The sequence below is a fragment of the Grus americana genome, chromosome 10 (genome assembly GCF_028858705.1).
Source record: "Grus americana isolate bGruAme1 chromosome 10, bGruAme1.mat, whole genome shotgun sequence".
NCBI lineage: Eukaryota > Metazoa > Chordata > Aves > Gruiformes > Gruidae > Grus > Grus americana.
Window position 1 is genome coordinate 23,069,360 of NC_072861.1, and position 19,151 is coordinate 23,088,510.

Genomic DNA, 19,151 nt, shown 5'->3' on the forward strand with positions numbered 1-19,151 from the left:
TCTTCAGTTTGAGTGTTTGTAACTTGTATCTTTGCTGTGGGGAATATCCTCCGCAGGGGGGTTTAAGTTTCTGCCCTGGTGTCTTAAGACAACGCTTTTTGCCATTGGTAAACGTGTGCATTTGGGGGGGGGGGAAGCGCATCAGTTTAGTCATAGACGCCTTGTTGGCTTGAAGTCACACTTGGAGGGTCGAGCGTGCTGATCTGGAGTTAAGCATAGGAGCATCCTTGGAGTCGGGGTTCATCTTCGGAATTGTTGTGAAAAGGGTTTGGGTTGGCTTGGGGTGTTTTGCTTGCAAATTGAATTTTTGCATATGCCGATCATTTTGGAGATACTTTGTAATGAAGGAATCCTGAATTATATTGGACTTACTTAAATTTTAGGCTGTTCTTAAAGCTTCTTGAAGTTTGCTTTGCTTCTCCCCAAAATAGCTAACTTGATTGCATCCTTCCTGTTTGTTCCTTATTTTGAAATTTTCCTTGCTATTAAGCTTGTGGTAGCCATGCTGCCTACTTTTACGGGGGAGAGGAGGTGCTGGGCTTGTTGATGTTTCACAGCAGTTTATCTAAAATAGAAAAATCGACTCCTACTTCTGCAGAGCAGAATTTGCATTGGAAAAAACCAGGTAAACCACAAAACTGAGTTTCTTTTAGCAACAGGAACAGATGCATAAAGTGGTGACGATTTAACCTGTTTTGGAATAGAGTGTTTTCCTGGTGGTTCTGACTTGCTGTCCCAATGCTTTATATGTGTGTGTTTGTATGAACACATATTCATACATTATTTATTGAGATGGGAGAGGTTGGTAGTTTACGGTCCATTAGATTCAGTCTTGGAGTAGTGATCAAAGACCACACGCCTATCGCAAATCATTCCCTTTTACCCAAAGCACCGGGGGAGACGGAGGGAATTGTGGCCTCTTTTTGCAGGAAAACAATTGAATAAGAGAACTTATCCTTTAAGCCTTTATCCTGCTTGTTTCATGTTAATAGCTGGTTTTTTCATAAATGGAATTCTATAAGACGTAGTAGGTAAATCTTGGGATTCTGAGGATTTACATTGCATGGCTCCTGTGGAAATGTCCCCATCTTCCAAGGGTATTGTCTGCATCTTTGCTGATTTAAACAGGGCTACTCAAAGTATTTGGTGTAAGTATCGAGGTGTAATTTAACTCTTCTGCCCTACTGACAGGGAGCTAGGAGGACTTTGTCTGCAGCAGCTCTGGGCCGGTGCCTGTCTGGGCTTCAGCAGGAACCTGGTTATGTGGATACGGCCGCCGCCATCTCCGTTCCCTGCTGGGATGGGGGAATTGCTCGCAGGCTTTGGGCAGCGACTGTCGTACAGGCATGTGGTGAAAACTTACAATCTAGAAGTGAAATTGTGTTCTTCCTGAGGTCTGTAACAAAACTCCCGTAGGTTAATTTGTGTAAAACAAGATGCGAGGAGGGAGTAGGAGAAAAAAACTTCGGGTTGGGGTGGTGGTGCAGAGAAAGGTCAGGAAGCAAAGATGCTTAGCTGAAGTCGTGCACATCTGCAGTCTGTGGTGGTAAAATTGGTCTGTTCCCGTCACCGTGTCTCCACCAGCATCCCACAGCGTTTCGATTAACTTGCATGGCAAGTTGCAAGCCAATAAAAAGTCTATAATAAATGGAGCTGACGAGTCAGAGATTAAAAATGTGTGCTGATTTCCTTGAGGGTTTGTTCTGTGATACGGCTTTTCTTAAAACAAACTGCCTGCTGGCCTGGGAAAAAGGGTAGAGCATCGCTGAGCGTGATCCTGCTCCCAGTGAAATGGTATTTTGGGTCAAAGGAGTAATTTTCTCCCCCAATACTCACTTTTTTAGAAGTATTTGGTATTTTAAAAAGCAGAGGAGATTCAGCGCCAGGTTACCAGTCCTGTGGTGCTGGGTGATAATGGTGTGATAGGTGCAAGGGTTTGGATGGGCACAAACCGAATCCAAAAGTGTTCTGTCAAGCATGGCTGACAGCCAGGTCTTGAGCTCAGCTAATCTGGGATGGTCAGAAGCATTTAGGGAGAAGAGTAAGTTGGGAGAATTTATTGACAGCAGCTCCTTGTATGCTGAAATAAAGACCCCATGTTTGCTGTAGGGGCACCCCAGCATACTTGAGCAGAATCTTTACCCGATGGCTGTGCCATGTTCAGCCCAGCCTGTCCTCCTAGCACTGACGGTATTAGCCCTGCAATCCCAGCCGAATCCCAGCTCCAAAACCCCCATCCCACATTTTTTTAATGTGGAAATCCAACTGGGAGTATTGCTGGAGAGCCTGCAGCTAAAGTTAATCCAATCAAACTAAGAGCCCGGAGAGGAAATAGAAACCAGCGCGTAGCCACAGACCAAAACCAGTCTGTGCTTGTTAGGATCGAGCTTATTCCACTGCCAGTTATTTCCCTCGAAACACATGAAGCAGCTGTTGTCTGTGTCTTTTGTTTAATGGTCTCGCTAGACACTCCGGTTGACTCTAGGGGGTTTTGCAAGAGGCTGATCCCAAGCAGAAAAGCAGAAGGATGATGTTGTCAAGAGCAATGAGTTCGAGTTGCAGGTTTCTGTTCTGTGTGTTGTTCAGCAATTAGAGGTTGAAGAAATTTGAGTGCCACTTTTTAAAAGAACAGCGAGTATCCTATTAGAAGATTATCATTTGGTGTATTGCAACAGGAAGAACAGCTAAAAATCTATCTTGAGAAGTGGAGCCAAAGAAGATCGTTAGAGACTCCCTCTGGATTAACATTGACTGTAAATCTGCATTTGGAGCTAAGCATTGTCTCCTCGTAAATTCTTTTCTTTCCTGAATATAAGAAGCTGCAGTCAAGACATCTTCAGTCCCCTAATTATTGAGCTGGAAGTGGGGAGGAGTCTTAAAAGGCTAGTGGAGAACAGAGTTTCATAAGGAAGAACTGTTGTGTATAGTCAGGATATTTGTGTAAGTTTATGACATCCAGGGTTTAGGAACTCTTTTTATGGCTATGACTTCACTGGTCCAGCACTTAGTACAGTTATTGCATAGGGAGCGGGGGTGTGATGGGAGGGACTGTGCAAACTTCATTGAGACGCTACTCATCTTTCAGAGCAAACCGAGGATTTTGCATGCAGGCAAAGAGCTGCCTCCTGCACGTGAACCTTATCAAAAGCCTTTTCTATCCAAATGGAAATTACTCAAGCCTCATCTTCTGAATCTGTGGTGAATCCAAGGAGTTTGGAGTGATTTCATCTGTTTTTCTAGCCTGTGAGAAGCAATTCAGCACAGCTGTCCCTCCAGCTCCCTCCAAGGGATCGAGGTCCTGTGCGTGGGAGGACGGGTGGCTTCCTGCCGCGGGACCCCCTGGGAGGGCTGACCGTGCAGAGGAGAAACCATCGGTCCCCCTTTTGCAAGGGCCTTGGGGACCCGCTGAGAGCAGCCGCTCTGGAGAGCAATATCCAACGCCCCCTCGTTGCAGTAGGGGCAGAGTGGTCCCTCCTGATCACGCGGCCGTGGCAGGAGGGAGCAAAATCAGACTCGGTCTTGTGATCCCACGAAAGTGGCATCCGTGAGCTAGCAGGGCAGGTCCTGGGCTTGATGCCCAGAGACAGACCAGTAGAAAATACATGACACTTTGGGAGCTGCTTTCTCACTTCCATCTCTTATGTTCCAGATGAAGTCAAATGGGTTCCCCCCCCCCTTTTTTTTTCCCCTCTTGAAAGGCTAAGGCTCTGTTCTTTTTCAGGATTGAATGACTGTGTCTTGAGGTTGAGCTAGAGAAGGGAAATTTCCTTTGGAAGAGAGTTTGAGAGTTTAATCAATTGCTACGACTTTTTTGTTAGGTTAAGCGTGAGTTAACCTAAATTCTAAAACCCAAACTGGAAGATGTGGCCACCAGAATGTATGCAGACCTTTTTTTGCCCCAGTACAAAAAGCAACTTTACAAGCTTCCACTTTAAGCTGTTAAACAAACTGAATAGAGCCATTATTGTAACATCTATCCTCCATTAACTGCTTCTAAATGTTGTCAAGCACAGTGAAATGTTTTTTTTCGTATTTCAACACAATTGCTACCTCTTTACTAGCGGATGACATGAAAAAAGGAGTTTCTGTAGGGGCTGCATGGATGCACTTCTGTAAGGCTGCCTCTCCTTAGGACAAACCCCTTAAAGTTGAAGTCCATTAGACTGCAATGAAATTAAGTCAGTTGCTCCAGGAGATGACGTAAATATTCCATTTTTTTAAAAAGTTTGTTTGTAACCACGGGTTTAGATATCCAGGCACTGGAGTGTGTGTAGAGCTGTGGTATGGCTGAGCCCTGGGCGAGGGTGCTGGGGAACGTGCCTTTGCCCAGCGGGGTCTGGGTCGGTCCCTGCTCTGCTCTCTGAACCCACTGTGCCCTCCTGGAGCGGTACCCCAAACGCGTCGGGGTTCTGGCTGCATCCAGAAACGCTGAGCAGAGCAGAGGGGTTACTTCCTGTCTTCTAACCTGTAAACTGTTTCCATGTGTATAGCCGTCCTGTTGTGATCTGTGTCGTGACAGCCTGCTGGAGGTTAATTTGCAATGCCACATAACCCCTCGGTACTTTTAAAAAAATCCCCAAACAAAAAACCAGCCCCAAAGCCATCCTGTTCAGTGGGACAGCTTGTGCCATTGGTTAGTCCTGTCTGAATACCTTGCATTTGTTGAATTTTTCTTCTCCAGACCACTTTCTTAGTTTATTAAGCATTACCCTGTTTTCCACCATAGTTGCAATGCTTTCCTAGCTTTGCAGATTTACTGGATGATGGGGACAATAACCACATTGAAAACACTGAACAGAAACAGGAAAGTCCCGCAGACCGTGCTGTCTGCCCTCCCACTTGATGCTTTAGCTGGCGATCTCCAGGAGCAGTCGCTTCCTGGGCTTGTGCACAGTGCCCATCCTTGCCTGTGAAAATGCTGCACCTTAATCTAGTTTGATGCAACTCTTGGTCAAATAAAACACACCTTTGGGACTTTGTTCCCGATGGGGTGGGGTTGTTTCTTCGGCTTGTTTGTGTTTGCTTTAAAAAGTGTAGGCTTACATCACGGAGGAAGTAACTCCTGTCTACAAATGCTAGAAGAAATGAGATCCTGACGCTAAAAATATTGGGGTAGAATGCTTGTAAAATGTGAATTTATTTTTCAAGCAGGGACAGGCGTAAAAAAAGTCACAAAAATGAAGAATTTGGCACTACAGTAGAATTTTAATGTCTGGTATTTCCTGCTGTCTTTAAGAATGAAGTCTGTTGTTTGCTTCAACTGGCAAAACTATTTAAACTTAGACGTGGCCTTCCCGGACAGAGCTGGAGAACAGATGGGCACGTGGCGTCCCCCAGCCAGGTCCCTGCCTGTGGTTCTGACCCTGCACCAGGGCTCTGCTCCCCTGAATAAGAAGTCTGAATATTTTGCAGTGCTGTTTCTCACAAAGATTTGACTGATCAAATTATATTTTGTTTGCTAGAATTTTAAAGCTACAAATCCTGCCAAGCCTGCGTTAGGTTCAGTGTTGGACATACAAGCCTGTAATAATTGCAGGTGTGCATCCCAGTTTTGTTGGAAGCAAAGAACCGAAGGAATCTCAGAAATCAGCAGAACACAGGAGCCACGGACGAAAATATTCCATCTCTCCCCACGCAACAGTTCTTTGCACTTTACTGACCTGCGTCTCTTCCTGAAGAGAGAAGTCTTCCCTGAAAACGTTCTATCTCTTCTCAGCAATCATTCTGACCTTTCCTTTCACTGGGAGGTTTTTTTTTTTTTTTTGGTCTATTGGATGTTTATAGTAATCACCTCCTGTACTTAAAAATAAATAATTCACTGTCATAGCTACACAGAATAATTCACGGCCAAAGCAGTTTGCTATCAAGTAGCTTTCAGCATGTTTTTATATCACTTCTAATTTTATTCTGCCCTCCTTTTTCATCAGCTCTTCTAAGGAGATGAAAAGTAGGATAAAAAAAGGTAAAATAAAAGGCTATCTCTATCTTATGCCTTATTACATGCCTATATGCATTCATGGGCTGTATTAAAAAAAAACCAAACCCCACACCAGCATTAAAGTTACTGTTGTGCCTGATGTAAAAGCTAGCTCAGCCTTTGTGGTGAACTTCAATAAAACCAGGATTTGTACATTATCTTGGTCTCCCCAGTACCCAGCGCTGCCGCCTCCGAGGAATCTCTGGCGTGCTGAATATGAAAAAATCTAGAAACGGAAGGTTTCCAAATACATTTGCCAGGGTTAATGCCAGAGTCTAAACATAAACTCTGCTGGGACGGACTGTTATTTGGAGAATGAAGCGCCAGACGGAGCTTGATTTAAAGGGTTAGAGAAAGAAACGCAGCTCCTCTCCCCAGAAATAGACGTCTCGTGGATTGGAGACCCGGGACTTTGCTCTTCCTCGACCCTCTTCCCGTTACCTCCAGCTCGGATGCCGTCACCTGGTGCGTATACTTTCGTGTACGGCTCTTTAGGAAGCGCTGGTTCCTGCAGCCAGGCTGGGGGGGAGCCCAGAGGTGCCCCTCACCTGGGCCTCTGTCCTCGCGGCGTTGTTCAAACCAGCACCTACGGAAAACTTTATGTTTGTATTGCTGCTCACCTCGTGTGTACCGATACTGGGGTTCAGCCACTGCTCGTGTGTCACAGGATGTACTTTGAGGGAAAGGGTTTTCAGGGGGGGTTTTCTAAGGGCAAACTAGGAGAAAATACCCGTGAAAGCAATTCTAATCAAAGCTTCAAAACTTCCTGGCAAAATCTTTTTAATAAAATTTTTAAGTAGCATTTCTTATTGTTGCCCAGGTCATTCTCTTTAGAAATATTTAGTTGGTGGAGCAGCAAAATTTAGCTGAAACCTTAATTCTGCAATCGAATAACTACCATTAGTAACTCCTTCCCGGAGAACCATCTGTATGGAGTGCCAGGGTTTGCTAAGCAAGAGAAATGAGGCATTTTTAGCCAGTTCCTCTAACTTAAACCAGATTTATTTATTTCTCTGCTATAAGCAGTGTTACTCCCTTAACCTCTGCTTTTTGCACAGCGAAAGAAAAAGCCCGTGAAACTGCGCCTTCAGCGTATGTAAGAGTACGGTTTATGCCAGTAATAAACTGTGAACCAAAACTGGGGGGGGGGGGGGGTTGGGGCTTTGCAGGGATTTGAGCTTTCAGGGGAGCGCTTAGTGCACGAGGGCATTGCGGCTGCATTTACCGCGCGACACTGGTTCATGCAGCGCTGCCACATGTATCTGTCGCTTACTGGAAGATAAGTCGTGATTAACTGCAGAAATGACATGAAACTCGCTAGCGATTGCCACACAAAAACATGCTCTCGTGAAGATGTTGGACCCCGTTTTTAAACTTCATCTGCTTGATAGGAACCACGTAATTTTTAGGGTGAGGTGTGCGTACTCTCCCAAGTCTCCTGCCCGCTCCTTTTAAATAGCAGCAGTGTTCAGACTAGAAGGGTTCTTCTATTTTTATTTGAAGGTTGCATGTGAGCAGGCACGCCAAATACTTGCCAGCTGTCCGAGCTGTAATTTGGAGCACACTTTGTATTAAATTCTTGTAGGCGTTGTAATGAGTTGGCAGCAGAAGTGCCTGCATCTCTCTCCGCTCTGTTACTGTCCACAAAACCCTGTCGGGAAAGAAAACACCGCTCCGTCTATCCCACTAAAATGCACGTTGCATAGCAGGCTGCTTAATGGCAGGAAGAAAATGGTGATATTCTAAATAATCAGGATTTTTTTAGTGGAAACTCGTAGAGGGGGGCTGGTAGGGAAGGAATGAGAAGCACAAAGCGAACGTGGGGCTTTGTGGTGGCAAGGGGAGTCAACAGGTCTGACGTGGTCGGGGTCCCTGGGCTGGGCTGCCTCGTGGCACCGGGGTAAAGGGTTTTCCTTTTCACGTAAAAGCTCTCTCAGACCATATGCTGAGAGCAAAACAGATAAACGTGTTTTTTCAGAATGAAGGAAACTCATGCTGCTTTGGCCGCTTGATACTTACAGCCGTTATTTCCCAATTTATTAGGAAAGCGGAGGAGGAGGAGGAGGAGATATCAACGGCAGCTGGCTTGCTGTCGCGCCTGGGCGACGGGGTCATGTCATTTGGTGGAAGAATTTAGTTGCAGAATGTAGTTACTAATGTGTACGTAACTGGGTGAGACAACTTTCAACCATTTCTGGTAAGCCAGTAAAGATCCTAGGTTATGTCTTCACTTTCTGTTCGTTTCCAGGGAAAACACATCCACTTGTGCAAAGGGAAGCGATGCTCTGCGCCAGCAGCCAGGCAGCTCCTCGGCCCTGGTGGAGAGGGGATTTTTGATAGTGCCCTCTTTTTTTTTCCAAAATGAGGGAAAAAAGGCTTCAGGCTTTGCATTTTAGTTCATCCAATGTACGTTTTCAACAGAGACAGGGAAGCAGTAAGTGAGGGACCCCGATGACTTCCCGCAGCGGGATCGGGGTAGCCCTGTCTGACATGCAAAACTTGTCCTGAAGCGGGCAGTAATATCAGGCTGGGTACGAGAAGTCATAGCTTTTTTGTTTTGTTGAAGCTGCTTTGTTAAGCAGAGGGTTGATGCTGTTATTTAAGTTCTGTTGTGAGAAATCATAGACAAGATATATAACCTCGTGATGCTTTGTCCTGTGTTGTTGTGGTCTGTGCACCTTAAACGCTGGCAGTTTTTGTATGATTCATAAATCCAGCCCAGAATTAGGTTGGAAATCTTGTGTCTGTGGCTTGAAAAGCAGGGTTTTTTTCCCTAGAAGACCCTCCAAGCTTTACTCCAGGAGTGTAGGTTTGATAGCTTTTTTTTTTTTTTTTGTCTTACCAACCTTAAAGATGTTCATGCATAATCTTAAGCTGCAGAAAGGGATTTCCAAAGTAGATATGTTCTGACTTTTCAGGGCTAAATAGACCATGAGTTACGTGGCTTATCTTCTCTCCAGTGGCACGATCCAAATTTAAATTACTGCCGCTGTACTGGATCAGTCTTTGCGTTAAAGAAATTTGGCTTTACGTGCTGGCCTCCAGCAGAACCCTCAAATCTGAGTAATGAGTTTCCAGACAGCTATGCAGCTGGGGTGGCAGCGGCTTCAGCTGGGGTCCCCCCCATCCCCCCTGTCCCCACGGCATGTACATGGGATGCCTGCGCTTTCAGTGCTGGGCTGAACATTATCCATCTGCTTATAAAGCATGGGCTATGTTACTCTTTAAATGTGTTATCTTTCTTTTCCTTATAATTTGACTATTCCTTGACCGTGGCTTAAATGTAAAATACCTTCCCACCTTTAAGATAAAGGTTATAATTAACCAGCCAGCAGGTACTGGAGGCTGTCTGTCAGCAAAGTTGTCTTAGGATGTAAATCAGCGTATCGGTCCCTTTGAGGCAGTGCTGCCAAAAACGTGTGTTCTTGGTATGTTAGTACATTTTCACAATTATTCTGCGTAACAGCTGGTACGTGGGTGTTTGGGGATATGATGTGTTGTGAGGATCGCAGCTGTAATTGTAGCTGTTATGTGTTCTGTATCGCACTCATTCCAAGAAGCAGTTAAAGTAACTTTTGGACAAAAATAACTGGGCTCAAATGCTTGTATTTTGGGAAAGGCAGATAGTTGCAGTGAAAACCATAGTGCTGTTCAGCGAGAGCAGGTACCAGCACTCGTGTAACATGTGCAAGAGAAGTGCCGCCAGAGCGGAGTGGGGATAGGGATTTAGATTCATTGAAAGTTTTGCCACTCTCCATCATGAGTATAAAATGCTTCTCTTTTTTAATAAGCCAGTAGCAATTAGGAGCTGACACAATGATGTAATAGTTGCCAGCGCTGCTGATGAAATGTGACCTGTATGGAGGCTGCAGGACTGGAGAAGCTGTAACAGAGATACTGCGGAGGTTGTTTTTAAGGACAAAAATGATAAGCAAGCTAGCATTGCAGACTTCGCACTCAGGTAAAAACACGTGGCTTACTAATGGAAATAATCCATTACGTACGAGCCTTTCTGATTACTTGTACTCATTGCAGCTGAGGATTCGAGTTGTTTGAACACTTCGTGTGCAAGCTGGCTGGCTGTCGTCCCCTGCGGTGCCCCTGCCTTACCCTTTCTGGATGGGGGGAGCTGAAGCAGCACCCATGGGTGCCCAGCTCCCCAGGACCCACCAGCTGCTGCAGGGGGGAGACAGGAGTTGAGGGAGAGTGAGGAAGGACATGTGCTCACTCCTACTTTCTTGATGTGAAGTCTGCTTTTTCTTCTTCAGGGCTGTGATCAGATGCCTTGTTACAAGGAAGTTACTAATGATCCAGAGAAACAAAACGATCTCATTGCTTGTTCTCGCCAGCCAGGCTGCACGGTGGGAGTGAGTAGACGATATGTCTGTGTCCACAAAGTAGCACGTGCTGCCTGCAGTCGCCTTACTTAGGTGTTTTTTGCTTGCTCCGAATGATTAACCCACAGTGAGACCTTTCCTGACAGTCCACTCATCACATCTCACCAAGCAGCACCGTAAAGAAAAAGGCGTATGGGGCTTCCTCTGTTTGATTTGGTGTTGTGTTTTTACTTTACAAAGACAAATAGTTGGAATGACACATTTTACGTTGTTCTAGGAAGGCAATAAAGCGTTGCTGCAGCTTGAACGCCTATGCCTGGCGGTGCAAGCAGAGCACGTACCCGTGCTAGCTCCTGGAAGTTAAACACAGTTGGCATTGCAGATATTTTTCCCCGTAGGTCCCAGGATTGCTGTAAAACAGAACTGACAGTTCAGTTACTGCTTAAAGTTGCTAAACCTCACCCGGGTCGCTCACCCGGGTCACCGGGGTTGTTCGGTGGGAGCTCCTCAGCCCCCAACCCGATGCCCTCAAAAGCCTGAGATGATGGCTGCGTACGCTGCCCTGCTTCCCCTCCCAGCTGGCGTTTCCTCGACGGTCGGATGTGCTGTCAGAAAGGTAGAGCTAATTGAAAAGAGATTTGAGCTGAATGTGGTAGCAGCAATGTCCAGGAGAGGCAAGTGATGGCCAGAGCGAGGGCCATCCAGAGGACTGCTTTGGAAAGGGACTGGGGTGCTGCAGAGGCAGCGCTGCGGTGGGCTCTCTGCTCCTGCCCGAAGAGAGCCCAGCTCCCTGAAATAACGCTGCGGGGCTCGTCCTCAGGGGCTTGTGACAGCCTGAGTGCCGCTGTCTTGAGACTTGCTGGGGCATTGCTTTCGAAGCCTAAATATAAGGGAGACTGATGAAATGGTTTCATCTTTTGCTTCATTAACCTGCGTAGTAACAATATAATACTTGATAGCTTGGAAAGAGGCGGTGTAATGCCTCCGTAAGCAGCAGCTAGTTTTTGGAGTTATTGTTTGTGCCATTAGCGAGGGGTTTAATAGCTTAATCCATCTGGAAAGCAAGTAGATTAGACCGTACGATAAATGGGCTCATAATTACAGCAGCAGTCCCTACTAACTGGTTTTCCTGACATGGCATAAAAGTATGATACACAAGTAACTTCATCTGCAAAGTTTTGTGGTCATAATCTCTACTGGATTTACTAGAAGAGCAGAGGTGCCTTGCTAGTCTCTGCGGTGCCCGAGAGCCTTGGCAGCGGCTGGGGCTGGCCAGCTGGTCCGAACGCGTACATTGTGCAAAGAAATGGGGATAAAGCCATCGTTTGCAATGCGGGCCAAGGGAATGCCTGCCTAGCATCTTAGAAAAAATATTTTTTTCTATCTAGTTTAGATGACAATTACTCTTTGAGCTATAATCGATTTTTTTTATTTTTTTTTTTAAATTTCATCCAGGCCGACAAATGCTTTTCCAAGTGTGCAGCACGCACAGGAGTTGAGAAAGAATACCAGTGCTTGGTTTGTAGGACCAATGTAAACACATCTCGTGTTTTCTGTTGACTTCATCAACGCGCCTGCTTGGAGTTGTGCGTCTTACTGTGGGTTGATGGGGAAGCTGAGGTTGCAGGGGATGTCTAGAGATCATCTAGCCCCACCTCCTGTTGAAAGCATGGCTTAGACTTGGTTATCCAGCGCCCTGGCCAGTCTTGAAGCAACTTGTCCACTTCATTGCAATGAATTGTGCAAGTTTTTTTTCCAATTTTACAATTTATTTTCCAATTTTAGATCATAAAACATTCCCAATTGTGTGGCAGTCAGAGGCCTGTGTGTCGCTAAAATCCTGCTCTTGCGTGAGGAAGCAGTTTGCTCTAACTTGGGTTCACTGTCGTGCGTGCGGAGAAACATACGCCTGCCCAGAGCGGATGGTGTGCACTCGCTCCCTACGTGTCTCAAGGCAGCAGCTAAACCCCTTTGAAAATATTACAAATTGTGTGGCTGCACAGATATCGGCACTGAATGCCCCGCTGCTGAAATCAGATGCAAATCTCAGTTTCTAATAAGAAGTGATAACATCAGTAGCCAGAGAAAAGTACTTTGACTTTTTGAATTAACTGTTATATAGCCACAGATTTTGCTGATGCTTAGTAATAGATGTGTTGATACAAATAAAACTGTATTAAGCTCTAATTGGACTGGAAAACTGTAGGATGAACTGCTGGATACGGCTTTTTCACTTTATATTTTAGATCTCTCTCTAATCGTCCACAGATGGAGCACTGGAAGCAGCGAGGATTAGCTAGTAAATCTGTGCTAAAGAGCCGCTGGAGAGGCTGGTAATCTAGATTCAGTTCTGGTGGATGCATTCGTTTCTGTTTGTACAGTCTGTTTGGAATTTCCGAGCACTTCAGGAAAAAACAAGCAATCTCGACAATGCGCTATGTATTAAAATACAAACTGAATACAGGCTCTGTGCAAATCAAGTATAACTACAATATTAGAAGTTAGGCTTGGCTGTTGAAACCAGCTCGCCCAGGTTAGCGTTCTGAGAAATTGTACGTATTGCCAGAGTATTTTTAATGGTTTTTCTCGAAGCGTAACATCCCGAAGTCCAGTATTTTGCAGAACGGTGCTAGTTTGTATCGTAGTGGGGAAGCAAATCCATCGTGAAGCAGGTTATGGGAAGTATGCCCGAGGAGATTGAGGACACAGGTAAAATGTGTTTGGGAAATGCGGAGCTGTCGGGAAGTCAGCTGATTCATAAATAGCACATTTTAAGACATAAGTAAGCCTTGGCAAAGGATCTGAAATTTTTGATGTCATTACAATTATGAAAAAGAATTTTCCACAGTTATCGAAAACAATTCCGGAGTTCTTTGTTTTTTCTATTATATAACGCTGTCATGACCAGCCTAGGTAGTATTTTGCTGTGTGTAATAAACAGGAAATGGGGAAAAAAATTCTGTCTGAGGTTCGTGTGTAATTGAGTGTAACTTTTGGGTCTGGGTATATACTGAAGTTCTAGTCTTGTTGCTTTATTTTGTTAAATTGTGCGGTACATCTTTTCTTTAAATATTGAGTTTAACGTATCTCAGATTGGCAGTCAGTGTTCAGGGTTGGTTTTTTTCTCTCTACTAAATAGCTTAGTCTGGCATAGAGGCTTCAAAGTAAATAGGTAGCTTATCGCTATTCAGCAGAAATCCCTGGTCTTAAGTAAAAATACTCTCTTTCTTCCTACCGAGCAAACACAGAGCTGATGTGTTAGACTATTCGGAGACCTCTGAGACTCAGCGGGCAACTTACTTTTGATTATTGTTTAAACACAGAGAATTTAAATACGCACGCTTTAACTTGCTGCCAGCCTCCGTGTTCTTGGGAAATGTACTTTGTGATGTGGTTTCTTGAGCCCTTACTCAGTTATTTGTTCAGGAAGGCGTCTAGTATTTTTAACCAACTTAAAACGCTTTGTGCTCTTTGCTCGTGCTAGTAGGGTGGTTGCAGAACCGTGGAAGTCAGGCTTGTGCTGCACAGGATGCATCCTCTGGGACTTTTAATTCAAGTTCAATGTGAAGTCGTCTCTGTTGATTGGAGAATCATTGATCTGGTTTATTAAAAGCTGATCCATGCAACGGGAACAAAAAAGCAACAGCACTGAAGTAGCCACCGGCAGCTCGTATCACACGCTTATTTGAAGGCGCAGTTTGTATCTGTGTCACCCAGGTGAAATGGGCATGATGGTTAAAAATAAGTACAAGCACGAGGCTGGCAGCAGTATTCCTGTCTGCATTCATCCTGCCGTCGCTGTCACCGCAGCGTCACCGGTAACCTGCACGGATGGGACCTTTGGGAGCTGGGAGAAAGCTTTACACAATTCTCGCCTCTGGCCTGGGTAAAATGCATCAGCCGTTATGCAAAGTGTTGTGTCCAGTGTCAGAACGTGACGCTGTTTTAATAGTCTTTCTTTTTTAACTCTGAGTGCCAGGGAGGCTCGAAAAACACCCAAAGGTGTGTTTTTTCAGAAGGGCTCTGGGCAGCAGGACCATGCCGCTGCTTCGGGGTCCTCCTCGCAGCAGAGTGTTCCAGTTCCATCTGAAATACGCTTCGGTTATGGAAGCCCAGACCCTCGGTGCAAGTGCGGGAGATAAAATGCTATTGTGGGCAGCAGCACTGCAATCTCGGCCCTTCTGCAAAAACTAAATCTCACTTTCTGAAACAAGATGGGGATGGTAAGTCTGAGAATCACTGCAGGTTACTTGCTTCCGCACCGTGTGGTTTAAAATGAATTCACCACATCACATCAATTAAGACTGGGAGAGCAGGAGTGCTTTTTGGAGTGCATCCTGCCTTTGCCCCTCTTCCCAGCCTGGGGAGCTGTATCTTCCCACCTAGAAAATACCCTGAGGGCTTCCTGGAGAGTATTGCTTACAAACGCAGCCGTGCACAAAACGACCACAGCGTTGCCTGCTGGATTTACAAATGGCCTAAATCGATGTGATATCCAAGAGAGAAGCCTCTCGCGTTCATCTTGGGCTTTGCAGCTGAGCAACGATGAGCGAAGCACCAGGAGGGATCCCGTGCCGAGCCTTCCTGCCTGGGACTTGTGTCCATCCTCTCCTCCAGCTCTCATCACACCGTGCTCTCCAACAAAGCATGTCCAGTGTTTCTGTTGCTGGGTTTACGAGCTTTCAGCAAGAAAAGAAATTGCATTTTACTCTTGTGTAAGGGCAGGGAAAAGGGAAACTGCATAACAGGAATTGTAAGCTAATTATTTTAGCTCTGTTTTGAAAATACGGTATGAAAATTAATTTATCTTAAGCGTGTCCATCTTCGCTTGGGAAGGAGTGCAGGAGATCACACCAGTTCCTGCTCACACTAAGTTTCAGATGATGAGGATGCAGCAGCAGCACTGCTTTGGGGCTGGGAGGACAACGAGCAAGAAGACATACGTTAAAACAGCTTCAGTGGGGAGTGGCTGAGCTTTTGGGAAAATGCCGTTCCATAAAACCCTCACAAATTTCCCAGAAACGGCAGGGATCTTGCTTTTCCGAGGAACCACGGCTTCGTCGCTTCAGCTTTCTGTAGGGTTTACTAGAGAAGTTCCTATTCTTCCCTTTCTAGATTTCATTCTGCTTTTAGCTTTTCCTTTTTGCTTCCGGAGTTGTCCAGACTAATTCAAGGGCTGTCCTGTTCGCCGGGTGTTTGGTATTTTGTGTAGAGTGCAGTGATGGTGAAGGGAAGGCATCTTCGCTCCTGTGCTTGAGACTTTGCTCTGTCATCTCAGGATTTTCAAAAAGAAAGAGTCCTCTGACTGTTTTTTGACAGCAAATACAATCGTCGTTACGTTATATAAAATGCAATATTGTATAATGCCGAAGGATAATTTAATGTTAATATAAACTTTGAAAAAAGAAAACCAAAGGACAGAAGCTAATGAAGCGTCAGCGGTCGGATGAGTTCAGACTGGGCTCAGCCTCAAGACCTTTGGCAGATGCGGCAGCGTGGGTACGAACAGCGCTGCAGGAAGGGTTCGGGGCTGCATCCGTCTCATCATTTCTGCAATGGAAATTGATCTCTAACAGAGGAGGATGTGATGTAGCAACTGCTGTAATTTAACATTTTCAGATTAACGCTCCTGTGTGACTCCCACTGAGAGATCTGAACGGAACTGGGACGGTTCATTGGAATAGTTATCTTGTGATGGTTCTTGGAAAACCAAAGGAATGCAAAATGGTAGCTCCCCGGTTAATTCCTACACCTGGAAGGGAGCGAAGTGATGAGCTGGAGAATTAGTGTTTGGGCTGATGCAGGCATTGATCAAAGGAGATGGTTATTTTATATATATATATACACACACACACACACACACAGAGAAATACTTATGTGTGTATAATTTTTCTCTTGAGTACACAGAAACCTGGCAATAGCATGGACTTCAGAGAAATTCTTACTTTTAATGTATTCAACATAGTTTTGTAGACCAAAAAACCCAGACTTATAAATGACTTCCTAAGAGAGAGAGACATATATATTTTTAGAATGGGAATAATTCGGTTTTATGTAAGAACTGAGTACCAGAACTGAATCTGTCATTCTCAGATACACAACTGGGACTGTGGATTCCTAATTCACAGCACGGAATACCAAGATTGTCCTTTTTCCAGGGATCATTAATAAAGCAGCAGTATCAGGATTTTATTTTTGTTTAACCCAGTTGTTCTTTTTATTAAAAACTGTTTCAGAAGCCATGACGCCTGACTTGAATTGGCAAAATAAGTTTCTCTAATTGCATCCCTGTCTTGGGATACATTTAAAACGAGCCGTTCACTCTGCAAGAAATGCTATTTCATTGCATTTTAATTAGCATTTCTATAATGATGTGTACAGCAACTATGTATATGTAAACAGTGTAAAACTAAGCAAGTATTAACTTCTAGATTATTGTCGCTGTAGGCTGATGCGGGTAGGGGTCCCAGCTGTAAATAAGAGGAGTGCATCGCTCTGCTGCAGCCGGTAATTCAGCATAGGAATTAAAGGAATTTTAGCCAGACTTCTGAGAAGTATTTGCCCTTTAAAACCTGTAGCTGCAGTATTACTTGAGGGAGAAGGATAGACTTTTATGATAAAGAGCAAGATGTTAGAGCGGCTAGGTGTGTCATCCTGCAAAATGAGGAGAAAACAAACGTGGGCCTCGTGGATCTATTACTTCACACCTTAAAACTTCTTTCCCGTGTTGTACTCCTTAAATCTTTTCAGTATGGTATGATGAAATCCTTTTCATAAGAGCAGCAAGGGAATAAACCAATTTAACACAGCCCCTTTGTGGGTTTAAATTGTTCTTTCTACTGTCGAAATTCTGAATTCTTTTTTTCTGCAGTTGAATAAAAATCCCTCTATCCATTTAACATGGAATAAGCCTCCCTGCTGCACTGACATTTCTAGATTTTTTTTTTTTCAGTGACTGGTGAGACTTAACGCGACGGTTCTCTGAAAATACTCCGTTTTCCTTTGAGTCCTCTTCAGTTCATTTATAGTTCATAAAACCTAAATAGTTCGGCAGCGTTGCCGGGATGGACCTGACCTGCAGCGTCTCCTGCTCTTCTCGGGAGCTGCGGGGCGAGCATCGGGAACGCGTTGCACCGCTCCAAATTCTCCACTGCCAAAGGCAGCAGAACCCAAATAAAATAAAAGCTGTGTAGAATGGCGTAGCCAGGACCTTCTCGCAGCTATGGAATCTGTTTAAAACCGTGGAGTAACGGGCATGGGGTAATAGGGATGTAAAAAGTGTGGTGATGGTGTTTCCCCTTCCCTTTCTTGCCATCCCCCGGTAATCCAGATGGCTTAATTAATTTTGAGTTTTATAGGTAGGGGTGAGGTGTGTCAGGAATGTCATTCCCTATTAAAAAGTGAATTATCCCTTTGTATAAAAAGAGCAGAGCATATTTGTTGAGGTCATCCTGAAAGCATCATCACTAAAAATTATCTGCTGATGCAGAAAATTGGATTTATTCTTATGCTAGCATTTCCATAAAAATACAATTATATATAAATTTATGTTCTCTAAAAGCTTGTTGTAAACTGGGCTTTCAGAAAATAAGACACTTATCTTTTAAAGTCCAGTTTTAAATGACCAGATGGTGCTTACAGTATGGAAGCATAAAACTGGTGAGAGATAATTGATTATTTCCATTTAAAAAAGGCAGAGGGGGGGACAGACTCGAGGTGAAACTCCTTTTAATTGCTGTGTGGTTAACTCCTGCCTGTCAGCAGAATACCTGCAGTATCTGCAGCCGTTTCTGGAGCACCTTGTTGAAATCGCCGCTGGTCCAGCGCTGCTGGAGCATCCTGGCGTGTCTGGGGCGGCACGAGCGGCCCCCGGGATGTCAGATGGGGCAAAAGGGTTTAAAAACTTAACTCAGCGGCTCTGATACCGCAGCTTATTGGGCAGGCGAAATTAAACTTCTGTTTAATAACAATTTTATGAAGTGTATCTTAAATATTCCTGCGCATTTGAAAAACGTGAGTGTCGTTTGTTTGAAGTGAAGGACTTCAGTCCTCAGCAAAAGTAGGGTCTTGTGAGCAAACGTGCTTAAATCACTTCAACTTCTGCATTTATTTCCATGCTGCTCAGCTGTAATGGTGGTGGTGGAGCATGCTTCCTGCAGCAAGAGGTTAATCTTGCAGGAAAAAAAAAAAAAAAGAAAATCCCAGGAGAGGTGTTGCATAGTTTCTGCCTTCTGCTGGGGCAGCAGGACACGTGAGCCCCCGAGCGCGTCCGTGGAGGTCCTGTCCCCAGGGGCAGTCCCGTGCTTTCCCAGTCCCAACTTTGGTTCCTCAGGATGCTCCTGGCTCGGGGCCGCTGGCACTGTCCCTGCCGGGGCTCTGGAACATCCTCTGCTACCAGCCCACCTGCTCCTCCTCATGCATGTTATCATTTTAAAAGTGCATTTGAGGGGCGATAAAGCCTTGAATGTTGAGTTTTCATCTCAGAAAACGTTTATAGCTCGTGCTTTTAAAAAAAAGGCAAAAATAGCCATCTGGTTTTATGTAGATACGTCAGTGATTTCAGCTGCATGAACTTTGAGTATTTCTAGGCTTCAGGTTTTGATTGTAGGGCTGTTTTGTTGGAAATCCCTCTTTCGTGGTGCTGGGTAGGTGGTGGTTGCATTCTGCTGAGGATTTCTTTTTCTCCTGTGCCCTGAGGCCAGTGAGAGTTTGTTCGCTGATTCCCAGCACTTGCTGAGTATCTTTGTTAGCATCAAGCTTTTCATTTAGAAATGGTTGCCCCGCGATCACTGACGTTTCTTTGTGTCCTTTGCATTTGGTGAAACAATCTGTTGTCG

The 19,151-nt window shown here is 44.9% G+C and overlaps 1 protein-coding gene across 12 annotated transcripts in view; it reads left to right on the forward strand.

The window, feature by feature from the left end:
* The window catches only part of GLCE (glucuronic acid epimerase), a 56,625-nt gene that overhangs the window by 26,227 nt on the left and 11,247 nt on the right, over positions 1-19,151 (forward strand). The window lies entirely within an intron of this gene.